The sequence below is a fragment of the Rhipicephalus sanguineus genome, chromosome 1 (genome assembly GCF_013339695.2).
Source record: "Rhipicephalus sanguineus isolate Rsan-2018 chromosome 1, BIME_Rsan_1.4, whole genome shotgun sequence".
NCBI classification, from domain to species: Eukaryota; Metazoa; Arthropoda; class Arachnida; order Ixodida; family Ixodidae; genus Rhipicephalus; species Rhipicephalus sanguineus.
Window position 1 is genome coordinate 316,777,661 of NC_051176.1, and position 27,204 is coordinate 316,804,864.

The 27,204-nt window shown below is 47.6% G+C and overlaps 1 protein-coding gene and 1 long non-coding RNA gene across 7 annotated transcripts in view; both read right to left on the bottom strand.

Moving 5' to 3' along the window:
* LOC119379463 (uncharacterized protein ZK1073.1) overlaps positions 1–27,204 on the bottom strand; it is a gene marked incomplete at its 3' end in the record, with an annotated part of 493,970 nt that overhangs the window by 287,814 nt on the left and 178,952 nt on the right.
* LOC125756929 (uncharacterized) lies at positions 12,284–17,499 on the bottom strand. Its single transcript, XR_007414884.1, has 4 exons — positions 15,565–17,499; positions 15,413–15,485; positions 13,360–13,424; positions 12,284–12,990 (listed from the first exon to the last, which is right to left on the bottom strand). It is a non-coding gene; the product is annotated as an uncharacterized LOC125756929 (long non-coding RNA).

A 27,204-nucleotide genomic window follows, 5' to 3' on the forward strand; every position in this document is an offset into this window, starting at 1 on the left:
TGAAAATCCTTTTGAAGGCGCACGGCAAGCGGTACATTGCGAGGCGCCGAAAGTGCACCGCGAGAGCTCTGCACGTGCACAGAAGCGAGCAGCAACGCGGTGGAGAGAAGGGAAAACGCGCGCTGCGAACACCCCAGTTTCTGTTTTTCTGCCAGAGATGGCGCTGCCTGTCAAGAGCAGCAGCGCCGCTAAGCGTTGCTTGGGAAGCCTATTCAAGCCGTCTTAGGCGAATGCATAAGGGTGAATTTTTTTGGCTGGTTTCTAGGATATTCACGGTTTCTCGGTAGAGTGTACTAGAACTGTCGAGTGGCGTGAACGCGCCTCGCCGCCTCATGCCTTCCGCGTCGACCGTAGCGGCGGCGCTGCAGTCGCTCGGTACTGAAGGCGCGCGGCGCCGCGCGCAAGAACTGCTGGGCGCGTCGGCGGCACCCGGAGAATCGGCACTATAACTAATGCGGCTTTCGTTGCGTGTCTGTCATTATTAAGTGTAGGACTTGATGTCGTAAGCCTTGCTGGACAAAACTACAAAGCTTTTAATGGATGCTTGCTTCACATATGCCTTTGAGAGATATTGCAAATCAGTTCTTGTAGCCGAAGTGACTGCTGGAAGGAACGCAAAACATAAAAATTCGGCAGATCCTACGTACCGTGGGAGTCTACGTTATGCGAAGCATGGGGCGGGTAGGCGACTGTGGTGTAACTTTTTTTACTTAGCGACACAAAATGACGCTAAAGATTTGTATAAATTTTATACGTACAGATATATACGTTGAAGAGACGCATATGTGTTATATAACCAGTTGTTTACGATTGGGTAACTCTGCCAATGGCAACGTGGGTATTACCGACACCAGAAGCGGTAAGCTGATATGTAGTGCTTATACGTGTACCGAGAACGCACGCACGTTTCACGAACCCGTCTGCATGTGTGTAAGAAGTTCTTGACAGTTCTTGAGGAAGGGCATCATCCCCGTTATCAGTGAGCACCAGCAGCTGGTCATGACTTATTATAGGATCCGGTCGTGATCGTGGTGAGAAGGGGTACATGTGTAGTGAAGTATGTGGTATAGTAGAGCTGTTGGAATTCGTGGATGCTTCGGTCATTTCGTCGACAAATTGTCTGTCAACAGAGCCGGCGAAATGCCGGAACCTGAAGCCACCCTTCGCGTTGGTGAGGTATAGGCCGTCGAGGCTGGTAGGCCTGGTTAGTGCTACGTAGACCAACATCAGTGGATGGTGCTTGTCGTATTCGTAGACTACCTGGGCGTATGTGGCCTACGTAGCCTAGTCTACAAAGCGGCTGTCAATCAATCTGGCATCATCCTCGGTCAGCATAAGGCCATCGCCCAGCCTCGTAAGAAATCAAGAGGACACTGCGTCGTTCTGGTGGACGAAGTGCACTTTACGGTGCGGTGATGTGGATATCATATGTAACTTTCGGTAATGTATGCCTCCGGGGTCGAGCAATGCTTGAATACAGCTTGCTGAATCATAGAAATACAAACGTAATGTTTATTAGACTGCTACAAAAGCGGAGCCAACACTGGAACTACAGATGTTATTCTGATATGACGCCTGTATCGTAGGAGTACACATCGTAGGAGTACCATGTAGTGTTTATTGCTGTCTTGTAAAATTAGATAGCCCGCACCACAATCACAATTGACGTTGCACCGATAGTGCGCCTGCGTAGGCTTTTTTTCCAAACCAGTTTATAGACCTGGCGTGGCTCAGTGGTAGAATACCTGTTCGCCACGCAGAATGCTTGGGTTCGATTCCTGCGGGGATTTTAATTTTCATTTTTTCCATTCGTTCAGTCAACGCTGCCGATGTTGGTTTTCCTTAACGTTCTAGCATTTAAATTACCAATGTCTGTTCTCGCCGTTCCTGGGTAGATATCAACTGTCAATCACCTGTGGCGCATACCCGTACACCGCGACCCGTGGTAAACGGGTATGTGCCACACGTGTCTAGTGGAAAGGGTTTGGCGACGTACGCGACAGGATTTTAACGTTATTCATGTCATGACCCGGCAATCATATTCGTCAAATCCTCTTACCCTCCCATGCAAATTTTGGTCTACAGCAAGTTAAGGAGGCGTTCATGAGGGCACCCAGACGTAGGCGGCTAGATAGATAGATAGATAGATAGATAGATACGTAGATACGTAGATAGAAACGCGCAAAGTGCCAGAGGTTCGCTAAGAAATGCTTCGCATTTAAAATGAAAACGGGCTGATACCGACCGCGAAGATTCACGATCTCGGTGTAATTGAGCCGAACTCAGTGCTGGGCTAGCTAGAACAATTACTCTCAATTAACTAGACGCCAAACGACCGCCAGAAGAAAGAGACAGAGGAAACAGAAAGGGCCATGCCTTATTCTGGTTTATTCTGTTTTAATGCTTTCCTCTGGTGGTGATTCGGCGTCTAGTTTATTCAGAGTAACTGAGCTGCTCTATTGGAATTTAACTGTGCGCAGAAAGCTGTGCGCTGATATTGTGCCGAAAGCACGCCGAACATTTAGCGCGCGTTGGCGAAGCTGTGTGTACGGTGCGTATCTTTACAAATGCCCTGTGTAAATGTGACTTTTTCGACATTACGAGGGCTCAAAGGTATTGGAAGTCAAAGGTAACTTGACCGGTACAAATAACGGTCGTCTTCAGGGGCGGTGCATGGATATTGTTATTGGCGCCGGGGTGGGAGGTGAGACTTTACTGCTCGTATTTGTGCGTGTAAATATATATATATATATATATATATATATATATATATATATATATATATATATATATATATTCAAACAATATCGCAAAGCGTAGAGCACCGACGCCCCTCCTGGCTTGACTTTTGACCCTCTACAGATAAAGCAACGAAATTATAATACAAAACATGCATTGTGAAAAAGAAGTTTTTGCAATGGCATCAATAGGTCAGGAAAAGTGCAATTTAAGCTGTCCATTGAAAAAGAGAACTGGTTGTAGTGAATTTAGGCAGAATAACCGACGGGCTATATTTACATCTGCGCATTTTAACATGCTTGAGATAAGCCCTGATGCATGAAGTTTGTGCCTCGGAGCGCGCCTTCGGCTCGGCTTCCTGGTATTTTAGGCACTCAGCGGTAGACATGTGCGCCGGTCCCAAAATCGCCGGCGGCGGCGCGCCGGTGTTTCCACCTCCGGCGGCGGCGTGTGAACGGCGCGGGGTTCATCGGATCGGCGGTGGCGCGGCGCGGGGGGGGGGGGTGGGGGAAGGGGAGGGGCGTAGATTCAAGAGATGGTGGGGTGAAAATGTTGTCCCTTGAATTTCGGAAAAAATCTGTTTCACCGAAAGGGCAAAGCAGTGAAAGCGATAGCAACATGTCGTAATGTTATAGGAATTTAGTTTAGCAGCTAACTCCTTTTGGTCCGACCTCGCGTAAAGCCCCAACCACTGGCACGCGTATGCACGCGTATGCACGCGCCTAGGCGTCAAATGCGCCTCTCGGCGTCGGTCGCGGAGGGCTGTACGCGTCCATACGCCTCGAGGCGCGAGGGGTCAAGACGACTTTGATATTTTCGCCTACGTCACCACGCGTACGGCGCGCCAACCAATCAGAGGCCGCGAGACCTCCGAGTGCTATGCCTAATGGCCGCCGCTTCGAAGGCACCTCCGAGTGCAGGGCAAGCACGGAAACTACGGTCGCAAACGCTCCTGAGTGACCGCGTCGTCATCCAGTACGTCGATGACACGGCGAACGGCCGCGAGTGCTACCAGTGGGACGCTGTTTCGTGCCGAGTTCGAGCGACGCCGACAAATCCAGCGAATGCTTCCCGGCTGCCCTTGCCCCGGTTTTGAGTGCGATCGTCGACCGAGTGAAAACATCGTACTTACTACTGCGGCATGTCGCTGCTCCTGTGCTCTGATCTGTGTGTATCTGCGCTCGGAACGGGTGTAAACATGCTTCGGAGGTTTGAAGTCCTCAGCGTGAGCCCTCGCCTACCGCGAAGTCAATTCAGAGCGGTCTTGAGTGCTATCGTCGACCGAGTGAAAACATCGTACCAACTACTGCAGCATGTCGCTGCTCCTGTGCTCTGATCTGTGTGTATCTGCGCTCGGAACGGGTGTAAACATGCTTCGGATGTTTGAAGTCCTCAGCGTGAGCCCTCGCCTACCGCGAAGTCAATTCAGAGCGATGTCGTCTGCATTCAGCGTAGGCCTCTACCGTCGAGTTCGTGTGAACTAGCTCATGTGAGGAAGTTTGGTTGAAGGAAATTGATGGTAGTTGTTTCCGTCGAAACATAGACACTATATATGACGCCAGAGACTTCGCGTGGCGCTTACGCAGGAGTTTTTAACCGCAGTGTGCTTGTTTTCAACATCGCCATTCGCCTCATCATTGCCGAAAGCGAACATCGCACTTGCCAACGCACTTCGGTGATGTGACAACGTACATGAGGAGGATTTGCGGATTTTACGACGCTGAAATATTGGTTGACTTCGGCGCAAATCGTCTGGGTGTGTTGCCGAGCTAACAACAAGCGTGCGCTTGTTAGCAGTGTGACGTGTTTTAGTGCCGGGTACCAGCGACGCCGACACATTCAGCTGTCAGCGGTCTCATTTACATTCATGTATAAAACAGAAGCTGGAACGTGCGCGAGTGTGGTGATCGAAAAAGGTTGCATGATTAAGTGCTGCTTGTGTTGCCTGCTATTTCACTTCTTGACTCTTGGCCTGCTTCTCTGCCGTGCAACTACACCTTAGCACATGCCCAGTTGCACATGCCTTGTTTTGCAGGTTGTCTATTCTGACACACATTCTCCCTAGTCTTTTCTGATACTCATAGACGGGAGAATATGAACAGTGGCGCTTCTCCATCGTTTTACAGTTTACTTAAATATAACACGTTTTGTTTACAGCTGGACAGCTAATTTGCTAAAAAGCTTGTAAGTGACAAGCACCTCCATTGAAATCTGAGGTGCACAATGACACGATCGTAAGAGGAGAAGAGCATGACATCACACGTATGTGCAGAAGGAATGAAAGTGCAATATTACTGTGCTGCTCTTTGTTTAGAAGGAATTCAAACGGTGCCTCACTGGAACCTCGGACACTTGTGAGACCATACTAAACTGCGCACATATTTATCTCTTCCTCCAGACTGAATCCAGCTGAAATAATTATTTGATGGTTTCAAATGCCAAATCCTTGGATGTATTGCAAGGACTATTTCATTTCTGTTCAGTTCTTTGTATATGCACTAACTTAGACTATGCATGTACTTAAGCATAATTGAAATATGAAGACATTCATTCAGTTTAGCTATGTTAGACAACTTGCCGAAGACTTTTATACAGTGCTCTGGTGCAATCCTATAAGCGATATCTGTTGTATCATGAAGTTTCAGGCACGATTTATTATGTTAGAGGGTATTTTGACTACTGACGACATGCAAAGGCCTTCTACGCAGTGCTTGGTTCCAATCTTATGACTGATATCTGTCGCATCATGAAGTTTCAGGCATATATCGCTAAAGGTAGCATATACAGTAACTCTAGTTCGTTCCACTGCCCCCTTCTAGTACGCTGTACCCTCGGTTCCTTCAAAGCCATCGTGCTGAGGTAGCCAAAATTTCTGTATCATATTGTCGCGACATCAAGACAGAGGCCGTAAAGCACGGAATTATCGTGTATTTTTTTAATTCTTACTTTTAAGTGCATGTGAGAAGTCTGGAATGCGTGAGAAAGTATTATGAATGAAGCAAACTTACGGGCCGGCCCACGGAGAAAGAAGTACTTGAGGAGGAGAATCTGTAGGCCGCGGCTAGAGTGCCGCGGCAGCGCGCGAGGGCTGTGCGATACCGTCACGGCGAATGCGGCTTACGCCGAAGCACGACACGCTTTCGGCCTGTTGCCATCTTTCACATGCTCTTCTATGGACGCGACGCATAAAAATCGTGATAGCGCCTCGTGCAATGTAAAATTTCTAAGGTTTCTCTCTGTAACATCAGTCGGTATGTATGACATATATTTTAGCTGCAGTTCCTAATCGATACTACCAGAATTATAGGCTGCACAGCGCTTGAAAGGAACTGCTAGTAGTGGCCCCTGAGCAGACGACGTCTGCCGCCGCATGCACGCGCCCCTCGCTCCTCGCTCGCATGTTGTGCGCGCGCATGCGTAGGTGGCCTTGGGAGGGACGTTCCCTTCGCGATTTGCTGGTTTTCTTTCTCTTTAGCGCTCTCAGTGGCTTCCGCGCGCTGCGCCGGCGGCGCCGACTCCTCGATGCTTGCGCGCGCTTTTCACGCCGCGACAAAGGAGAGTGCTTTCCAGATTTCGACCAGTGCTTCTTCAGGATGGGCCGGAAATGTTTTGTGCCGAACTGCAGCAGTGGGTACGCGTCCCGCAAGGAGAAGGTAATTACCTTCAAAGTTCCTAGTGACCCAGTGGGGTTGGAAGCCTGGCCTCGCGCCATACCAAGAAAAGACCGACAGCTGACGCCTCGTGACTACGTTTGCGAGAAGCACTTCGCGGGCAGTGACATAGACATGCGGCGCTATTATGGCGAGCTTGGTGCCGAAGTTCTCCCTGACAAACCGAAATGGCCAGTGTTGTTACGAGACGCCGTGCCTTCAATCTTTCTGCGCTGTCCCAGCTACTTGTCTGCTGTTCTCAAAAAATGACAACGTGAAATTTCAACCACCTGGTGTTTTGTAACGTGCACCTAAATGTAAGCACACGGGTCTTTAGCATTTCGCCTCCATCTAAATGCAGCCGCCGCAGCAACCTAAATCTGAATTGATGGCATATAGGGGAAGTCCCATCATTCGTTGAAATAAATTATACCTAACTCATTGAGTTCACGTTATCAAAAATGATAGATTTCGCGTTGTACAAAATATATCGCGCTGGTAATTTTGCTGCATGTGACGCCATTTTTCTGGTTACTTTACCGAAAAAACTTGGAGTGCGCTTGAGCTTCGCCTTTAAGGGCAGAAAGCGATAGCGTAATCGGGCTCCGTACGCGTCGCCTTCTCAATCGCTAGCCTCACCGACGCCGACACCGGTATTTCCGCGAAAAGAGCTCTTTAACGCAGTCCCGTTATAATTTGGAGCCGGCGAGGACGCACAAAAAACACATCCATTCGGGCGTGAAGCGCGACCGGCGAATCGGCGACGAATGTCCTTGAACCGACGAGCGTCGTCGCAGAGTTCGGTGAGAGGCATTTTTCCTTCTCCGCTGGCGGACTCTCACGACAGAGGGCGCGTGAGCGCTGTGCCCGATTCCGTGACTTTATTAGGACGCCCCAGCGAGCGCAGTTCCGCCTCCTCAAGAATTCTTGCTCCGTGGGCCAGCCCGACCTCTACGGACCACGAAATGGCACAGATACAGATCGTCCTACGATGTCATTTCCCGCTTTTAGTTTTCGCACTTTGCGGAGTATCAACGTGAAATATTTTCTCTATAGGCAAAGTAAAATGTAGTGATTAGTGATGCCGAACATTGCCCTGAACCTGAAGAGCGAAAAAGAAAACCGAGACAGGCCAAGATAGATACAGTCAGGATAAAAACAAATTTAGAATTTTCGCTGAAAAATCACACGGTGCTTTAGAACACGAAGAAAATATGGACGTGGAGCAATACCGTAACTACACTAATTTACGAAACAGTAATTTGAACGTAAATCACGGAGGCAAGCGTGAAGTAAATTCTCCAAAACTACAAATAATAAAGAAACGACAACACGTCAGTACTACCAACTCAGTGATCAAGCAGAATTAGTAGACCGTCGAAACTAGAACACCACTATGTCAGTTGGCGCTATCACTTACCGTTGCTGAGCGCTCACTTATTTTCTCTGATAATAATATCTGGGTTTAACGTGCCAAAGCCACCCTATAATTATGAGGCACCCCTCAGTGGAGGGCTACGGAAGTTTTGATCATCTGGTGTTCATTTACGTGCACTGACATCGCACAGCACACGGGCCTCTAGCATTTTGCCTGCGACCGCCGCGACCGAGGTCAAACCCGCGACCTTAGGTTCAGCAGCCGAGCACCGTAACCGCTACACCACGGCAGCGGACCCTCATTTTATCTAGTATTAGCAAAACGGTTGCTCGTGGTGCTGTTGAACATGTCACCGTTCCCAGGAAAATTAACAGCCGAAACAGTGCTACACTAAAAAAAAAAGGAGGTGAAAATGTTTGAGGCCCGTGTACATAGATTTAGGTGCACGTTAAAGAACCCCAGGTGGTCGAAATTACCGGAGCCCTCCACTACGGCGTCTCTCATAATCATATCGTTGTTTTGGGATGGTAAACCCCAGATGTTACAAAAAAAAAGCACCAAAAGGTGGTCACAGCAACTGACTCTCTTCGGCAATTCATTTGACCCCTTTTGGAAGGTAGAATCAGGAAATGAGATTTAACTTTTCTGCAAGAGTCAGTTGTCGCTCTTGCAGCGCGTTTCGATCGACTAGCGTGTCGAAGACGCCGCCGTATGCGTCATATACATCGCGTAGCTGGCGTTCGGCGCCGTTCGCCCGTTCGCCTACGCCGACGGTCGGAAAGACTGCCGCTTGCCTACGCCCCTACGCTGCTTGGCGGGGCGCCGGCGCGCCTCCTCCTCTCCTCTCTGCTTCCCCTGTATCATGAAGTGCGTTGCGTATTTGGTAGTTTTGTTGGTTTTGGATTTGTGTTCGAGAAAATGTGCACATCTTCGGTTGTGCTCACGCGGAGGCTCGGTGCTGGATGTGACGCTTGGAGGCGGCCATATTCATGGAGCTGCGGACACGGGCAATGTGCGCCTCTTAATAGACAGGTTTAGTTGCGCGTCTGCAATGCCTCTGCGGTCGCAGCCTGCCATTGCGAATCCACCTTTAGTTGGGCGTCCGCAGATGTTGAGTGTGCAGTGCACGATACGTTGCGAACGCTGCAAGCGAAGCTCGCCACAACACTTCTAGTTTACCGTGCTGTGGTATGTTTCGCTCAACGAGACAAGTCATATTGGAGATGTAATTGTTTTCTAATACTTATCAGCGCCAGCGACGTCAGAAGTATACTATACTAGGTCCCAGTAAGAAGGTGGCCTCTGTGATCTGCGCGCAGGATTACCGTTCAATGGACAGGGTAACGGCCATGAGTGTACACGTCAGACCGCGGCGTTGGCTGCGTGCATTTTTAACGCCGTTCCTGGGAGCATTGATTGCGCGCGTTGACCTTTGCCGTGTACGTGCAACTTTACTATGCGTGCACAGCTTTGAAGCAGGGTGGACAACTAAAGTATGGCATTTGATGAGGCACAGCCACACTATATGGAACACAGCGTCCTATCCTGCGCGGCCGTGAATGACACTTAGTATCCTGCAGCAACTGTTCGTACTAAACGTATTCTTGAGTTTCTGATCTACAAGCAAGTTTTTTTCAAGGAGTACAAGCACAACGCGCATTACGTTGCAGCATGAATGAAAGCACGTACTATGTTTACTTTCTTTTTTTTACGGGTTTATTCTCCGAGAGGCCCCACAGCAAGAGATTAACGCACTCCTGCACACAAACTGTCGAAGACGGCTGCTTGAGAATTTTTGTGAGACACCAGGCTCTGTCTTCCCCCTCGTCAGGACGCCGGAACGTGCCCCTTGATTGTACCTTGTCTGGCGTGGAAACATGTCTTCTCAATGTGGAGTACATACGACTTACATCGGGTTCGCTGTTGCTGTCTTCGTCGAAAGCCACTGCAGCCATCATGCGCTGTCGTTTCTGCTTTGTTCGAGGTCTCGCGAGAACGCATCGCAGTAAGCGTTGCGTTACGTACGGAACGTCTTGCTACGGGCGTACGCGAGCACCCCTGGAATAGGTACGTTACGTACTGCGCACGCGCACTTCTCTCCCGCAGCCATGCTGCGTACGTAGGCTCGTTACGTAGACCCAACTTTAACAATAATAGAGGATTTTAGTCTGTCCGGCATACCGCTATACGCAAAATGCCTTGCGTGTACCGGAATACCGGGTGTGAACTGCGAATGCGCACGACCGGTAAACATGGCCGCGCCGCCGAAAGCGACGGCCGTCCACTTCGAGTATATCAAGTGGCCGCCGCGCGCTCTGTCGCTCGTTATTTCCGAATTGATGCTTTTATTTGCTTTATATTCACGTGCTTAAGCTTCGACAGCAGGGTATTCGTGCCGATTCCGCCCCGTTTTCGAGAGCCATACTCAAATATTGTGTAGGCTTAGGCAGTGACAATCCCGGAACCTCGGAGGACATACATTATGTGTTTGTTAGTTGTTTTTATCCTCCATAGCTGGCGCCACTTGACTTGGCGGCAGCTATGGCGCACGCTATCCGGTATTACGCTACGCCTTCGCGTTACCGGAATACCGGACAGACTAAAATCCTCTAATATCTGGGGTTTAACGTCCCAAAACCACGATATGATTATGAGAGACGCCGTAGTGGAGGGCTCCGGAAATTTCGACCACCTGGGGTTCTTTAACCTGCACCTAAATCTAAGTACACGGGTCTCATACATTTTCACCTCCTTCGAAAATGCAGCCGCCGCGGCCGGGCCAGCAGCCGAGCGCCATAACCAGTAGACCACCGTGGCGGGGCTACGCCTAACTTTATAAAAGTGTCTTGGGGAATGGCTGGCAGCCTGCGTCCGCCGAGCTGTTGCGGTCGCTCAACTAAAACTGTCAATCAACGAGTTGAGACCGTTATGCGCGTCCTTGTACAGGCTCCCGTTATAGACTTCAGACTCTGGAGTTTCCAAGACGCGTGGCGCCGCCTGTCGGAGAAGTATTGGATAGTACAAACACCGACTCTCTCGCACAGTTTGCTGTGGGACCAGGTGCAACTAGCCAGTGCGAAACAACGATTGAGCTTAATATCGCGTGTGTTTGCGAATTTAACACTCAGAACGAGAGCTGCGAATTTCTCTCCGCTAGTCGGACGCGCCAACGAACCATCATGAAGTGCTTGCTGGATCACTCGCCAGAATGACGGCGAAAACAACAGCAGACGAGACCGCTCCGCACGCTACGAAGAAACGCCGCAATCGACGCTATTGTTGCGTTGTGAATTGCCTCGGATGTAAAAGAATGAATAACAACGTTCAGTTTTACCGATTTCCATAGTTGCCGTACGAAGAAGAAAGGCGGGAGCGCGGGATACGGGCCGTTGCGAGCGTGTTGTGTAAGCGAAGTACCCGCGCTCTCCACTGCCGGTCGAAGTGTGACAACATGGCTCTGCTGTTGTTTTGCGTAGCCCTCATAGAGAACCGTGGTAACCTTGACTATGGAGCTCAGCAGAGGTTCTGACCGCGGTGCGTGCCGTGTAACACGAAACGAGCAGCTAAGATGCGTGATACGCACACAGCGACAACCTATAATCGGAGTTGGTCGTTACCACACAGCATCGCGGACGTACGCTTTGAAGGCTCAGAGTTCTGGTTCTAACTAGCTAACACGTGCGTCATACAAGTAAATCGCAAAATTGGTCGTGACCACCTCCAGGTTTGTTTAGCCCGTGGCCTCCACGGCTGCCGCAATCTCGGAGGCCACGGTTTTGCCTTTGGTTGTACCCCGCGAAAGTGGACACGCACGTATCCCCATTTACAGTATATACAAACGTAAGACGACCATCAAGAGACCATTTGAGGATGCATAATAAAACAGTCCAATGCACAGGAAGCGAGAGATGAATTAAGGGAGAATGCAACTGAAAAGGCGAAAATAGCCGGGGCCATTCGTCCCTGATGAAGCGAGGTTTGTACCACGTATCGTAAGATGCTTAGCTAAGTAAATTGATCCTGTATGTACTTCATCGCTTTGGTATTACGTATATACCCGATTTTACTGCATTTAGGCGCTAGAGAACGAAGGTGGGAGGGCTTGCCTCGAACTCGATGTCGTGCGATGCTCGCTTGTACTTGCGAGTTGCCGCGCGACTGAATAACTGAAACTTCGTTTGCATTGTACTCGCAGTTAGCTTTGATGGCGGATGACGGATCGCAGTTAGCGTGGATTGGCGGAAGAAGCTTTCCAGGTCCATGATTTTCAGGAAACCGCGCCTCGACACCAACGAAAGACGGGGGGTTGTATTGTGGCCTATGTACATTCGCTTGCGGAAGGCTTTGTACTACCCAGCTAGCGCCAGGGCTGCGATGAGGGCGCTGGTGGCGGTGTTTTTCGCAGCGCCGCCTGGGCACCCTTACGAAAATGTGAGACGAGTTCAAAAAGAAAGTCTAATGACTTCTGACATTTCAGTCATTTGACGCTCTAATGTGTCCCTTTAGAATTTTGTAATGTATTTGAAATGCCATTCAAAAACATATTGGCCGATCATTCTGATGCGTATTAACATGTGATAGTCTGATGCGGATTAACATGTGATAGTCCGATGCGTATTAACATGTGATAGTCTAGTGAGCATGAAACGACCTTTGACATCAACACTCATTTGATTCTCTAATGTATTTCTTCAGAATTGTTTTAATGTACTCATAATGTCATTCAAAAACATATTGGCCACCGTCATTCTAATGTGTCCTTATGAGTGACTTTCTTGTGAGTATGAAACATCCTGTTTGCAATGACCCTCGGCCAAGCTTGTGCTTCGTGGCCAATGACATTCATAACATTCCTGAAACAGAACTATTACAGTGCATGATAAGATTTATGATATGTCCGGATGATAGAACGGAATCACATATTAGTTGTGCCTGACAATGTGTTTGCTGGTTGATACACATGCAGCCAAGCATCATACAAAAGTGCATGTATGCACCTTCTACGACACTTGTGATGTACAAAGACATTTCTCAACAAAAGAAAATGGATAAAAACATTTATTGACTGGGAAACATGCAGAGGTTAAATGAAAGAAAAATATGGTGTACACCTGTCATATCTTCGTTTCGTTTAATCTGTCTACTTAACATTGAAGACAGATTGCTTTTGATGCGCAGGGTCCTTGTAGGGAATCCATGTATGTGTATCCATGCATGTGTATCCTGCACGAAAGATCGCAGTAAATATATAAGAGTTGCAAAGAAAGCTTTATCCAACACATCGTGCACCTTAGAACACTTAGATGTACTGCCAAGGCCCCGTGCAGGTAGTTGACAAAAAGCACTTTTGTGAAGTTAGAGTTAGTCAAAATTGCATCTTATATCGCATTTCCAATAGAAACTTTCAGCAAATCCTGTAAGAAAACAGGAAAACAACACAGAAGGTCAAGTCCAGCATCAAGTATACATTAATGGAGTTACGTCTTGGGTCTTGTTTCTTTGATCTTAGAATTCCCTCAAAAAAGTTGCAATAGGTTCACGAGCAGGCGCAACATGTCGAAGCTTTTTGTAAAGATTGAAACAAATGCCTACCATAAAATATAAGCTCGACCAGGCTCACAGGTAGAACGCTCCCATCTTCGTCTGCAAGCTGTCGTCTGCTTCAGTTCCACGAACAGGTGAGATCACCGGGTACATATGTTAAGGATACCAGAAAACATTCATGAGTTGGCGCACCACACAGACCTTACAGCTCACACACAATACATACAATGTATTCAGGCAAGTCTATGTTTATATACCAGCAAGGGCCTTGAATGATGGACTCAGATTGCGCTATAAGAACAAGTATAACCTGAGCAACGGCTCATGGCAGACAACTGTAATGGTGCCATTGCAAGCCGAACTTTCAGAAACTTATGTACTTAGTAAACACTACGTGGTTGGAGAACGCAGATTACGATATAGGTCATTTAAATGACGAAAATTACATCAGCTCTGCTACACAATATAAAATGCATAAATTGATAAAATAAGAGTATGTGTGGCCCATGTGCACACTCCATAATGCCGAGCTTTACATATTGTATTATATGATGAATTTGAGCCGTTTAGGAAAGTAATTCTAGTCGTGTTAAAGCCAATCAATGCCTGGAATATCGGTTTGAATTTGTAGTGCTGCAAGCCATAAAAAAAAAACCGTTAACCACTTTTGTCAGCCTTCTCTAAACTTCTGCACACATAGTTACATATGAGAATTTAGATTTGTTTCCCATAATAATTACTTCATAAAATTAAAGTAGCACTCTCACAATGAATGCTACGTCTTAGTCGCACAACCTGCAAATAAGAGCGCTTTTTCAGTTTCATGCTGCCTTAAGAAAAGCTCACAAAAGAAACATGAACTTTAGATAAGCACATAATTGAGGTGTGCTTTTGCCACCCCAGCACAGTGGATAAAAAGCTCTTGGAACAGTGCTGCTTAACCATTACAACAACTTCTGTTAATATAAACCAGTATGCTTCAGGAAACAATATAACGACGGGAAAAATATTTCACATCATTTTTCTCAAACACAAATATTGCAACAAAGGGCACCTTGCCAAACGCAACTGGCATATTTGTCTAGAATTGATAATTATATACATCTTGTGCTCTTTCAAATTACTGTACACATGGTGTGTACCAGAATATAACGTAATTCACTGACTTGTATTATCTTCAAGTGGGTTCACCCAACGCAAGTTCGTTTCTCGTAGCAACGACCTTGCACAGTCAGATTAAAATCCTAACCATTGTGCAACTAACTTCTAACAAAAACAAGCGCGGTGCAGTAGTCGCGGAGAAAGCCACAAACACACGCCACTGAAGAGCACCGCGCGCGCATGTGCAGCCGCAGCGTGTTTTTATATCTTCCTCCCCGCGTACTACATGCCAATTATTACTGAGTTTCCTGAAAAGTTACTTCATTTGTACCTGCATCATGAGAAGGCTAGGCGATGAACGTTATGTTTAAAGCAGTTCTATTTCCGAAGTGATAAGCCATCGTACAAGTAGCTTCAGGCGATGATCTCGTGCAGTATACAGCTGTAGTCGATTTCAATAACTTTCGACGACGCTAAGAAGTTTATTTACAGAATCACAACTCGGATACAAAAAATCTTGCAAATTATTCTTCCTTCGGTTTACGATCGCTTCTGAGCGGCGGAATGCCAAGAGCGGGCCACTTTCTCTCTCTCCTCGGTCGCGACCCGTCCCCTCTCCGGGAAAGAGCCGTGCTCTCAGTCCTTCCCTCCTACCTCACCTCCCCCCTCCGGTCCCCTACGCCCAAAAGGGCGAGTGTTGCCCTCCCTGCGACACATAGATCGCGCAGGCGTCCCCAAGGTCAACCAGTTCCCGAGTAGAGAAGCAGCAGCGGGAAGCGGGCGGGCCGAGCGACAGGCATTATTCTTGGAATCGAAAAACAGCCAAGGAAGAAGAGCGCCATGACAAGAAACGCTTGCGTTACAGAAGCGAGCGGAGTATCGCGCAAAGCAACGCGCCTTCATCCACCCGTTGCAGTTGTAGGTAGTGAACGCACATGGTGAGTGCTTCATACAACCGTATAAAGTGCACAGAAAGCATTGAGCATAGCGTAAAACATACCTGTCTATCATCCTTCCTCTGGCCATCATCCCCGCAGAGTGAATACACCGCCCAGACGATCACCACTCGGTTCCTGCGTAAAAGACGTCATGTAATGAAGTAACCTAGCTGTGTAATTCAGAACTTACCCAAATCTATATTCTAGAACTTACCCAAATCAGGCATCCACTGTGCACTCTTCAGCTTTACAGTCCACAATGTACCGTACACTCGGCGACAGTCTTGTCAAAAGGCTTCTGTACGTCCGCACTCGCCTTCAGTCACGAGACTAGGACCTAGATCGTCTTGGAAGGTACACTTGACATTGAATCAAGTAACCAACGTGCATAATCGATAAACGTGGTAACGAAGCATTGCAGAACACAGCATGGCACACACACACACAAACCGCGCGCACCGTGCACCCGTCAAACAACTAAAGCGCCCCCAAGGACAACTTTTCTTGGCAATGAAGGGAAGGCTACGGGGGCGGAGCTACTGCACATGTACTGCTCCGCGAAATAGTCCGGTTCGGCGCGCGTTTCGAATTTAGTTTTGGTTTGTGAACCTTCCGTACCTCATGTGACGGCCATTTCATTGTTCGAGCGGCCGTCTCAGGCTTATACAGCCATTTGCTAGTGAAATTCGTCAGAAGCTCCCTAGGCGAGTCGTCGGGAAAGGTGGAGGGTGACGAGCGCTCACTTGAAGACGAAGGCGCTATTTTGACTGTGAGGTGCACGTAAAAGGTGCGACGTTTTTCACAAGTGCAAAAACGCGAAATGACGCTGCATAAATCAAAACAAATGTAAATATCTCCTTGGTGCGCGCTGACCCTCTCTTCAAACAGCGCTCCGTAGAAAATAAAGCAATGTTGTTGTTTTTATTTGTCACTGTACATAAAAAAAAGTGTATTTATGGCTTTTTTTAACCCGTGTGTGCATGTTGGGAATGTGTTATGGCTGTTCGATTTTGTTATGCAACTATACATTTTGTTTTGTCAAAAGAAACGCTTTTTTGTTTCAAGTTACTGCCCTCTCCCGTGGATAGAAAGAGGTAGGGATTATGATAGGAGGAGGGAATGGGTAGGGTGTGATAGGCGACACCCAACGTTGCACACAGAGGAGGTGAATGGGACAAGGAAGGAGTGAAGGGAGAGAGGAGTTGACGCCGTGGAGAACGGAAGAGAGTCGCGTGGAGACGACATTACGAGGAGGCGGGGCGGGAGAAGGATGTACGCGACGTTGGGCCAAATCGAACTTTGGTTGTCGGCTGCTTCTGACCAGCGTTGCAACAGCGAGGAGAGATAGAGACAGTAGTTTGAGGTTGGGAAAAGCGCTTGTCCGCGTATCTTTGCAACCAACAACATTCTGTTTTGGACATATATGTAAGTGCACCATGCATAAGAACAGTCCCTAATTTTTATCACAACAATAACGAACTTTTTTTCTGTACGTCACCCATTGTCCACAGTTCCAGTTCTTCTCCGCCCCCCAAAATCCTTCGCGACGCCGTGCGGGTAATCCCCACTCTCCTCCGTTAATTTCTACTGGACAAATGGGCAACACGGGCCCCTGAGCGAGTGTTCGCAGTGTCACTTGATCATATCTGTTCATGTTTGGGTATGTGATCGACTCATGCCTTCTAAAAACAAGGAAATGCTTACTTCAATATATACGGCAGGTAATATAATGAACCTTGCTGCGGTCGTCAGCAATTCTTCGATCGCCGGTGCATGGGCGATATATGTAAAATATTTACGCATTCTACTGAAACACGATATTTGTGTACATTGCAACACAAATTGTTTATTGCTTGTAGTCTCTGAAAGACGAACTTGTCTATTGTGATAAACTGATTTTACGGTGGCGATTAAGGCTATTTAACTTCTTTGTTGTGATGCGCGTTTTGACATTAGGAACGGCAACTGAAAGTCTGAACACTTCAGTCACCAGAAATTAAAGTGCACATGGTCATTTGACTCTCCGATGTACACTTAATGTTAAACGACATTAGGCTTTGCATGTCTAATGTCTGTCTAGTGACTCATTAGGAGCGCACCTAGTCGACACTAGACACTCAAGACTCATTTTCATAAGGGCAGAGTCTGACGTCTATATGAGCGATGTAATAAATTATCAAGGGCAATTGTTTGCTGACTCCAGATCGTGTCTGCACTGCTGAAGGCACAATATGTCGCCTTGAGATGTGGTTTCGTGCAAGCCCTAATAACATTTTCAGCGAGATTCAAGGTGCAGCGTGCGTCCACTCGCGGAAACGTTAGAAAAAGGTCAATCCTTGTGGAGAACACTCCGGTGTACTAAATAGACGTAATGGATTTTCTTTACTAAATACAATAGTTTGAGGCACAGATTGAGCACGGCCCTTCGAGCGCGTACACGACATTCGGTAAAATTCGACGCGACTCGTCGGGGAGGTCAACAGCTCTACATATCACAATACCAACGGCGCGCGTTGCCGAGGCCACCGCTGTGCACGCTTTTAGTCTCGTTTCTGGTAGCTGTTTTCGGGGTTTGCCTGCATCTGCAGTGACGTTTTGCGTTACAATAGAACAGAATGAGCGTACGTGGCTCTGTGGGTGCTATGCACGGTTATTCTATACCATATGATATGTCTGATCTCAAGGCCGACGGCGTCCGCGCGCGTTCGGTGTCGTTCGGGCGCTCGCACTCGCATGTGTTTATCTGAGTCTTCAAGGACAGATTACGTTTGTAAAACACGCGGTAAATAACCCCTCACGGGGTAGCCATGACTGCCGATGGGAACGCTTGGGCGCCGGATATGCCACGCAAAGCCGGGCTTATTTCGGGAGCAGTTTCTGATTTTTCAGGAGTGCTTTCGTTCGCGCATAGCGTGCGACTATTACAAAACGAGGTTCCCGCCTTCTTTTTCGTTAAAATTTGTTTTATTTCAGAAATTCTTAAAAGCAAAACGCTCGTGCCATAGGCGTGTTTTAGTTACGGTGTGTTGCATAAAGAGTGGCTTTAAATCCAAACCACTCACTTTTATATTCACACTCATCGGGGCTCACGCACGTTCATTTCCATTTCCACTCGCAGTCGTCGATACTCACATTCAGCGGCACTCACTCAAGTTCATACTCATGCCCGCTCACACTCATTGGCACTCCCTGAAATTCATACTCACGTCTACTCACATTCATCGGCGCTGGCTCACGTTCATACTATTCTATTTACACTCATCGATACCCTCCCCATGTGTAGGGTAGCAAACTGGACGTATAGTCTAGTCAACCTCCCTACCTTTTCTATAGTCCTTCTGTCTCTCCCTCATCGATACTCACTCACTCACTCACTCCACTCACCCTCATTGATACTCATCCGCTTTCATGCTCACTTAAACTCACGCTCATAGGTACTCACTCACGTTCATTTTCATTTCCACTCGCAGTCGTCGATACTCACATTCACACTCACGTCTACTCACACTCGTCAATACTCATTTACATTCAACTCACGCTCACTCACGTCCACTCACACTCGTCGATACTCGCATTCATACTCAGGTCTACTCACGCTCATGAGTACTCGCTCACCTTCATACTCATTTCTACTCGCACTCATGAGTACTAACTCTCGTTCATACTCACTTCGACTCACACTCATGAGTACTCACTCACGTTCATACTCACCTCTACTCACACCCCTCGTCATTCACTCATACTTACACTCACAACGTTCAAATGAATGTGAGTGAGTGTGAGTGAGCGTACTCATGAGTGAGTATGCTGAGCTATGATTCGGAGGGAGGCAATGTCTTGTGTTTCCTTGACTTATGCGTCTGTGAACTGGTCTCTTGTAAAAAAAGGCGGTGCATTTAGCTGAATTTTGATGTCATTTAGCATATCTTGGATCCTGAAGCCCTACTCGGCCATCACATCCCCTTCATTAAAACTGAGCTTCAAAATCCAAATTACGGCACACGCATTCCTTGATACGGTAGATCCCGCAAAAGGTGTGACACAAAGGCTCCATCGGGAGAAACGGCAATGAGCAATTTAAAAGTAGTTGTCGATTTGCACGATGAAAAAGCTGGAGTGCATGCGAACCTGCTGTTTGGCACTTGATCTCGGTCGCATCCAAGATGACGCGGGCAGAAGAATATTTCTTCCTGAATGCCAGCGGCATTTCTTCAGTCCATCAAAAAGCACAAGGCAAGATGTCCAAAATGAATGAAGGTGTAGTTTGTCCACCTGTCGCATATATTTGACACTGTTTCAGTCGACACGAAAAAACCTATCTGCAAGGTCTTTTTCAAAAGGTGCAAGCCTCGTGAAGAATAGGAGAAATTTATTTTCTATTGTAAGGCTTCTTGGCCTTACAATAGACCATGACCTTATATCATCTTCAGTTGTGCCAGGGTTTAAAAGAGTCAGAACTTTTTTAAAGACTGTGTACGATGACAAGCCTATATACAAGCGCATGTATTTGTCCCTGCGCTTAAAGCGTTCAACAAAGAACTGCTTCCCAACACAATTTTTTCCGGCTTGTTTGCTGCCTGTTCAGCAATTTCTAGTTCCGTGGTAGCAGAAAAAAGTACTAGCTTGATACCTTATAATTCTTCTCCTCTTTCTTTTCAGAGAACAGAAAAAAATATATCTACATGATTTTATTTATTGCTGCACTCTTTCGCCAGCTTTCACATGACGCGGTTCTTGTTCGTTGAAGCAATATCTGCAAAATCTCCTTAAATCGGATATTTGCGATATCAGTTGAACATGTTTTAAATCCGAAGCATTTCTTAGCGAACTTCTGCGACTTTGAGCGTATCTATCTATCTAGCCGCCTAAGACTTTGTGCTCTGCTGGCCGTTTCGTTAATCGGATGTATACCAAAATTGGTGTGTCATAACATGGCCTTATTACGAACATAAACGACAGGTCATATCATGAAAATCATGAGACGCATGTCATTAACAGCATGATTTACATTCCACGGCCTTTGGGCTCCCTGGCCGTTCCGTTAATCGGATGTATACCAAAATTGGTGTGTCATAACATGGCCTTATCACGAACATGACAGGTCATATCATGAAAATCATGACACGCATGTCATGAAGAGCATGATTTACATTCCACGGCCTTTGGGCTCTTGCGGCCGTTCCGTTAATTTCATATATACCAAAATTGGTACGGCGTGACAACAGTTCATGACGAACATAATGATCATGTCCTAACATGCAAATCATGACGCGCATGTCATGTGCAGCACGATTTACATGGCATGGTTTCGGGGCGCTCGCGGCCGTTTAAATGAAGGGATACATACGAAAACTGGTATGACGAACATAACTGACACGTGGTAACATGAAAATCATGATTTGCATGTCATGTATGACATGATTTACATGCCACGCTCATGGAGCACTCGCGGCTGTTTCGCTAGATTGATATACACCAAAATTGGTATTGTGCGATGTGACTTTATGAAGAACATGAATAACAGGTGGTAGCATGAAAACCATGACATCCATGACATGTATGTCATGATTTACATGCCACGCTCGTGGTGCATTCGCGTCCGTTTCGCTTGCGTGATATACACCAAAACTGGTGTTACGCGACACGACTGTATGAAGAACGTGAGATGTGGTAACATGATAATCATGACATGCAAGTCGTGTACGACCTGATTTACATGCCACGCTCATAATGCGCTAGCGGCCGTTTCACTAGATTGATATACACCAAAATTGGTATTGCGCGATGTGACTGTATGAAGAACATGAATAACAGTTGGTAAGATGAAAACCATGACATGCATGTCATGTATGTAATGATTTAATTGCCACGCTCATGATGCATTCGCGGCCGCTTCGCTAGCTTGATGTAACCAAAATTGGTATTGCGCGAAGCGACTGTATGACGAAGGTAAATGAGACGTGGTAACATGAAAATCATGACATGCATGACATTCACGACAAGATTTACATGTCATGCTCATGACGCACTCGTGCCGTTTTGCTTGCTTGACATACACCAAAATTGGTATTGCGCGACGCGACTGCATGACGAACGTAAATGAGAGGTGGTAACATGGAAATCATGACATGCAGGTTATGTATGTCATGCTTTACATGCCGCGCTCATGGTGCATTCCCGGCCGTTTCGCTAGATTGATATGCACCAAAATTGGTATTGCGCGATATGACTGTATGAAGAACATGAATAACAGGTGGTAACATGAAAACTATGACATGCATGCCATGTATGTCATGACTTACATGTCACGCTCATGGTGCATTCGCGGCCGTTTCGGTAGCTTGATGTACACCAAAACTGGTATTGCGCGATGTGACTGTATGAAGAACATTAGTGACAGGTGGTAACATGAAAAACTATAATATGCATGTCATGTATGGCATGATTTACATGCTCTACTCATGGTGCACTCGCGGCCATTTCGCTCCTTTGATATACACCAAAATTGGTATTGCGCGATGTGACTGTATGACGAACATAAATGAGAGGTCTCAACATGCGAATCATGTTATGCATGTCATGTACGGTATGATTTACATGCCACTGTCATGGTGCGCTTCCGGCCGCTTTGTTAACGTGATATATACCGAAGTTGGTATGGCATGACACGAGTGCGTGATGAACATAAGCGACAGGTCATGCATTTATATACCAGAATATGCGTTTTATTGGCATTGTGTACACTAGATTGTGCATGCATGCGTGCATGGCAAACATGCGATATATGGTGGACTAGATGCCATGGCATGAATGATTTCATTTGGCTCAAAGACAAACAAGGCGATGTATGCAGCTCTTTGCTGGCTGCTTCGCATTACATCGATTCTCACAATGCGTGGGATCTGCCGAATTTTTATGAAAATTATTCTGTTAGAAGAACACATGCGCACAATGAAGTAAAGCGTGCATTGAACAGCAAATGAAGGCAAACTTTGAGTGAAAAGCTCATTGATTACATTTTCGCGACAGAGGTTATATGGTGAATAAACTAATCATTAGGCCTTGGAGCGATGTAAAGCTGTTGTGCTGGCACTCGTCAAAGCTGTGCTAAATAAAAAAAAGTACCGCCTGTGCGAGGAAAGGAGGACTAAGAGCCTCCGCAACTTTCTGTGAATGCTCACCGATAAGACAGTCATATTTTTCACATACTGGTCGCAGAAGCTGGCCAACTTTGATAACAGGCTAGGCAGTTGACGCCCGATGAAGCGACCATAAAATATGTGCCTACTAAACAAGGGAAGACAAAGTTTGTACCAGCTGCTTCACACTGCGAAAATGAAAAGCAGGAAGGGTCAGTGCTCGCTAGCGCACGCCGAGCGTTTCAGCAGAGAAGTAGCAGGCGACGCGGGGCGCGCACCACCCTCACGAATATGCTGCATTTACAAATGTTGCCAGCAGTTAGCGCGCCGCGGACCGCTGGCCTAGGACGCCTCAATGCCAGCGTTCCTTCGTAAACCGTTCCTTGCAGGCTTGCACGAACGCTGCCATCGAGGCACCCTCCGCTGGCCACTCACTCGCGTGTTCCTTCTAAGAGTGGACCGTACTGTACATGGCGCTGTTTAGGAGGATTTCGCCGTGGTTTCGACAAATCGAACACATTGGGCACTTCATCTCTGAGGCCCTTTACGCCAGAGGCATAGCTGAATAAACGTCGGCGTACGTAAAACAGTTTTGAGCATACTTTAGTGTGATATGTTACGCTCTAGCTTCTGCCTTCATCTCTTATTGCCACAATCATTGTCTTAAAAGTAGAGCCACGTGTGAAACCAAAAAAAAGAGAAACAAAACGAAACCCCTGTCACAAAACGCGCGCACCGGGCTCAACGGTGGTCGAGTGAACTGGTCCCCATCACAGAGCGGCCCCTGGTGAGGGAATAAACTACCGCTGTTTCGTGTACCAGAAGACCGGTTCCGTGATTGACGACAGGCACATGACGTGGGAAGTGGAAGGGGTGAAATTCCCGCGGGTTCGGACAGAGTTCGTTGGACGGTGGACGTGGTGTTAGAGGTCAGGCAGCCCAACTTCGTAGTCGAACCCGCGGCTCAAGTTGGGGCAATCTTAGGCAGCGGCGTGTAACTTCAGTACCGGCTCAACCAGCGGCGTAAGACAGAGAAGCAGCAGCCCGGGGCCCACCAGCTCGGACCTTCGACGAGGCAGCCACACCAGATAAACGCCGCGTGCTACGGCTCTCCTCTCACGTCGAGACTTTCTTAATCGTGTCACATCGATTGTTTGTTTATTCAAGTTGTTTTTGTTGTTTGCATGTTAGCGCAGTGTTCGTATGCATAATGTCGTGTGTATTTTTTGAGCGGGGTGGGTAGGTCTGAGCAAGGGCGTCCGCAGAACTTTTTGCAGGGGGGTGCATATGCAGGGGGGGGGGGCATTCAGCACTGGCAGCCTTTCTTTAACTGCCGTGACATGACAGGCAAGATTAGTCAGTAGTTTCTAACGCGCGAAATTGAATGGCAAACCTGAAGGCCAGGGCCTGAGTGTACTATAATCAAGCTGTGTAGCTTATCGCAACTGCATAGAAAAATATTATCCGAAATTCCAAGGGGGGGCAGCTGCCCCCCCTTGCACCTCCCTCCGGACGCCCATGGGTCTGAGTATTTTGGGGGGTTAGTCACCAAGTGGTGCGCGTTGTGCGTCGCGTAAAGGCAGCGAGGCTTGTCGCACGTAGTCTGCGTATCCTTGTTTGTCGCGCGTGCTTTTAGAGTGTTGTATTAAATTGGACATTTGTATGTACTCTGTCTCCCGGCTCTTGCCACTAGCCCGCGTTCGATCAGGCGTAGACCTATCGCCGGTCACAGTCGAACCACTTACGTGCACGCGGGTTGGATCCGTTGTCTATCAATCCTCTCCAAAGGGAGAGTGCGGGTATCTTAGAAATGTTACCTACCAATTCCTGACAACCTCCACAAAGACAAGAAAAAGCATTTCAGGTTGCTCTAATGCCATTCGTCGACATGTTCATTTCTATGGCATCGACAATGAAAAGCAGATAACCGAACAATTTAATAATTGGCACATACCGGAATGCAGGTTTGTATTTGGTAGTAGTGCGCATTAAGCATCTGCTGCTTGTTAACTTGGACTGGCTTGTCAGTCTGGTTGGATGGCTAGACAAGGCAGCGCGGAAGGACGAGCACCAGATCTGTCTGTCTGTATGCTTCCCCTAACCATGCTTGTTAAGCACATTGTTCTCTACTGCTGCCTTGTGATGTGAAGTTCATTTGAGTTCAGTGAACAAGTGAAGTTCATTTGAGCATCCCGCCTACATTTATACATGCGAACTTCAACCAAGCGACGTATGCTATCGCACCATCGAGTCAAGGAACATTTCCTTTTGGGACAAAGGAGCCGACACACGTGGCCCCTTCTTTGATTGTAGCTTGTGCCTCTCTATTATCCCTCTCCTGGCTGACTATGCGGCAATTTGAAAATACCGGTGAGCAACCACAGCCATTGCCGTCTATCGATAAGTGCCCATCCCTGCAACGTTTTCTCTATGTTCTTCTCTTGGGCGGTCGTTTATACATTTCGCACCACACGTCAACGGCAAGTTGTAATATAATAATATCTGGGGTTTAACGTCCCAAACCAAAGATATGATTATGAGGGACGCCGTAGTGGAGGGCTCCGGAAATTTCAACCATCCGGGGTTCTTAAACGTGCACCTAAATGTAAGCACACGGGACTCAAGCATTTCCGCCTCCATCGAAAATGCAGCCGCTGCGACCGGGATTCGATCCCACGATCTTCGGGTCAGCAGTCGAGCGGCATAAGCACTAGACCACCGTGGCAGGGAACGGCAAGCTGTAGACCACCTTTTCTGCGCAGGCTACAAAAGGGTATTGGCGCTTTTTGTGGCATCCTCTCGGTTTCACTCGTAACGGTTCTGTGAGCTTGCACAGCTTTTGTAGCTTTTCTAGTGCGGAAAAAATCACCTTGACTCCGGCTTGGCCAGGCACTTTCTTCAGGCCATGTGATATTTCATGAATGTATGGGATGACCGCCAGATTTTCCTTTCTGCTGGTAACGGTCAGTGGATGGTCAGTGGATGTTAAGGATCTTTATTATTCGTTGCCGCACGCTAAGCAGCAGTTGTGTCAAGGAGTGCATCGATGGCTTCGGGTCAGTGACGTTTCAAAACGAAAAATTCCTGCAATAAATTCCCGCAGCAATAAATTCCTGAACTACAGGTAATTTGTGCTATTTACCATGTGTGTGATTTTTAACACGAAAGTGTTTTATGGCGGGGTCCACCACGGCTCCACTGATGTATTTCCGTCACGGATATGACGTTGTAAAATATAAATACTAACAGTGGGCAAAGAAAAAAAAACAGAAGAAAGAGTTCCGTCACCGGGAATCGAACTTACGACCCCTGGCTCCGCAGCGCGAAACGATTCGGCCACGGACGGCACGTTCTTCGCAATGCTAACGGCGAGCTATTTATATTGGCGGCGAGGACATACCGTGGCGCCGTCTGCCGGAATCGCTCTGTGACGTATAAAACGGCATCACGTGGTACCGAGTGCGCGGAGTGTTCGACGTCGCCAGTGTTCAGCCACGGCTTTTCTCGTTTTGCAAGCGTTGAATGCACTTGTATTAGCTGTGAAGCAATCAGCGTTTGCCAGCAAAGGTTTTTCGTGAGCCAACGCGCTGTCATCGTCGCGTCGTGCACTCTCGACGGAGCGAGTGCGCGCGGAGCCATGGACACCGAACGTGAAGAGGCCACTCTTGTAAAACGTGAGTTTTGTAATTTACCGAATAATCTGTAACTCGAAGCGTCCTCGCATCTCGCGTGCATTTATGTTTACTGAGGCAAGTGCGACATCGCGCACCTATCTCTTGCTTTTGCGTGGAAGTTGCGCGGCCGAGAGGTACCGTTTCGATCGGCGCGGACTGCCGCGCACAATTCACGGCAACGCCTTTCCCTAGTTTTCAGCGCGTAATCAAACGGCTGAATGCAAACTATGCTTCGGCTTTGGTTATTACGCTCGCGAGATCTTTCGTAAAGGTAGCCATAAGTTATTTTGCCGCAATATCGGTAATGTCCACAACGCTCGTGGTGAGTGCGGCTTACCCCTTTAGCCAGAACTATTGCCGAACGATGATTTATAACAGATATATTTTAATAAAAGGAAGTTCAACCCCATATATTTTTGTCTCCTTTATCCACGCTTCCGCTTCGTGTGCTTCTCTGCGAGGGGTACATTGACTGATGTGATATCATGCCAGCACGTGTGAATTGCTTGTTCGACTACTAATTACAATTACCGTGTCTCGTTTTCAGTGACTCTGCCGGTCTCTGGCATCAACGAGTTCGTTGACCCGCAGTTCAGCACATCGCGGCTGCTAACGGAAGGAGGGGCAGTCTATGAGGCCGACCACGTCCGAATATGCAGCGTAAAAGAACATCGAGACAAAGTCACTCTCGCCGTCCTGGTTCCAAGCGCCTTCCGGCGACGCTTGGTGTGTTTTGGATGGTCCAAGGGCCGGACAGGAAGGTTTTGCGATGGTACTGCTTCGGAAACCAGGCACCGTCTTTTCCGGCCCGCGTGAATAAACGTCGTAAATTCCTATGTGTACAGTCACGGAAAGTCTCACGTAGTACTTACCGAAGATTTTAGCTCCAACGCAGTACACAAAATCTTCGCGAAAGTGCTTGCTACACACGCGATAATGGATGCTGGGTTGCTTCCCCATTCTAAGCTTTATCAACCACGCATCTCGCTGCTTCTTGGTTTTGGGATATGCGTAGGAACTCGCACCGGGCTAGGGTCGAAT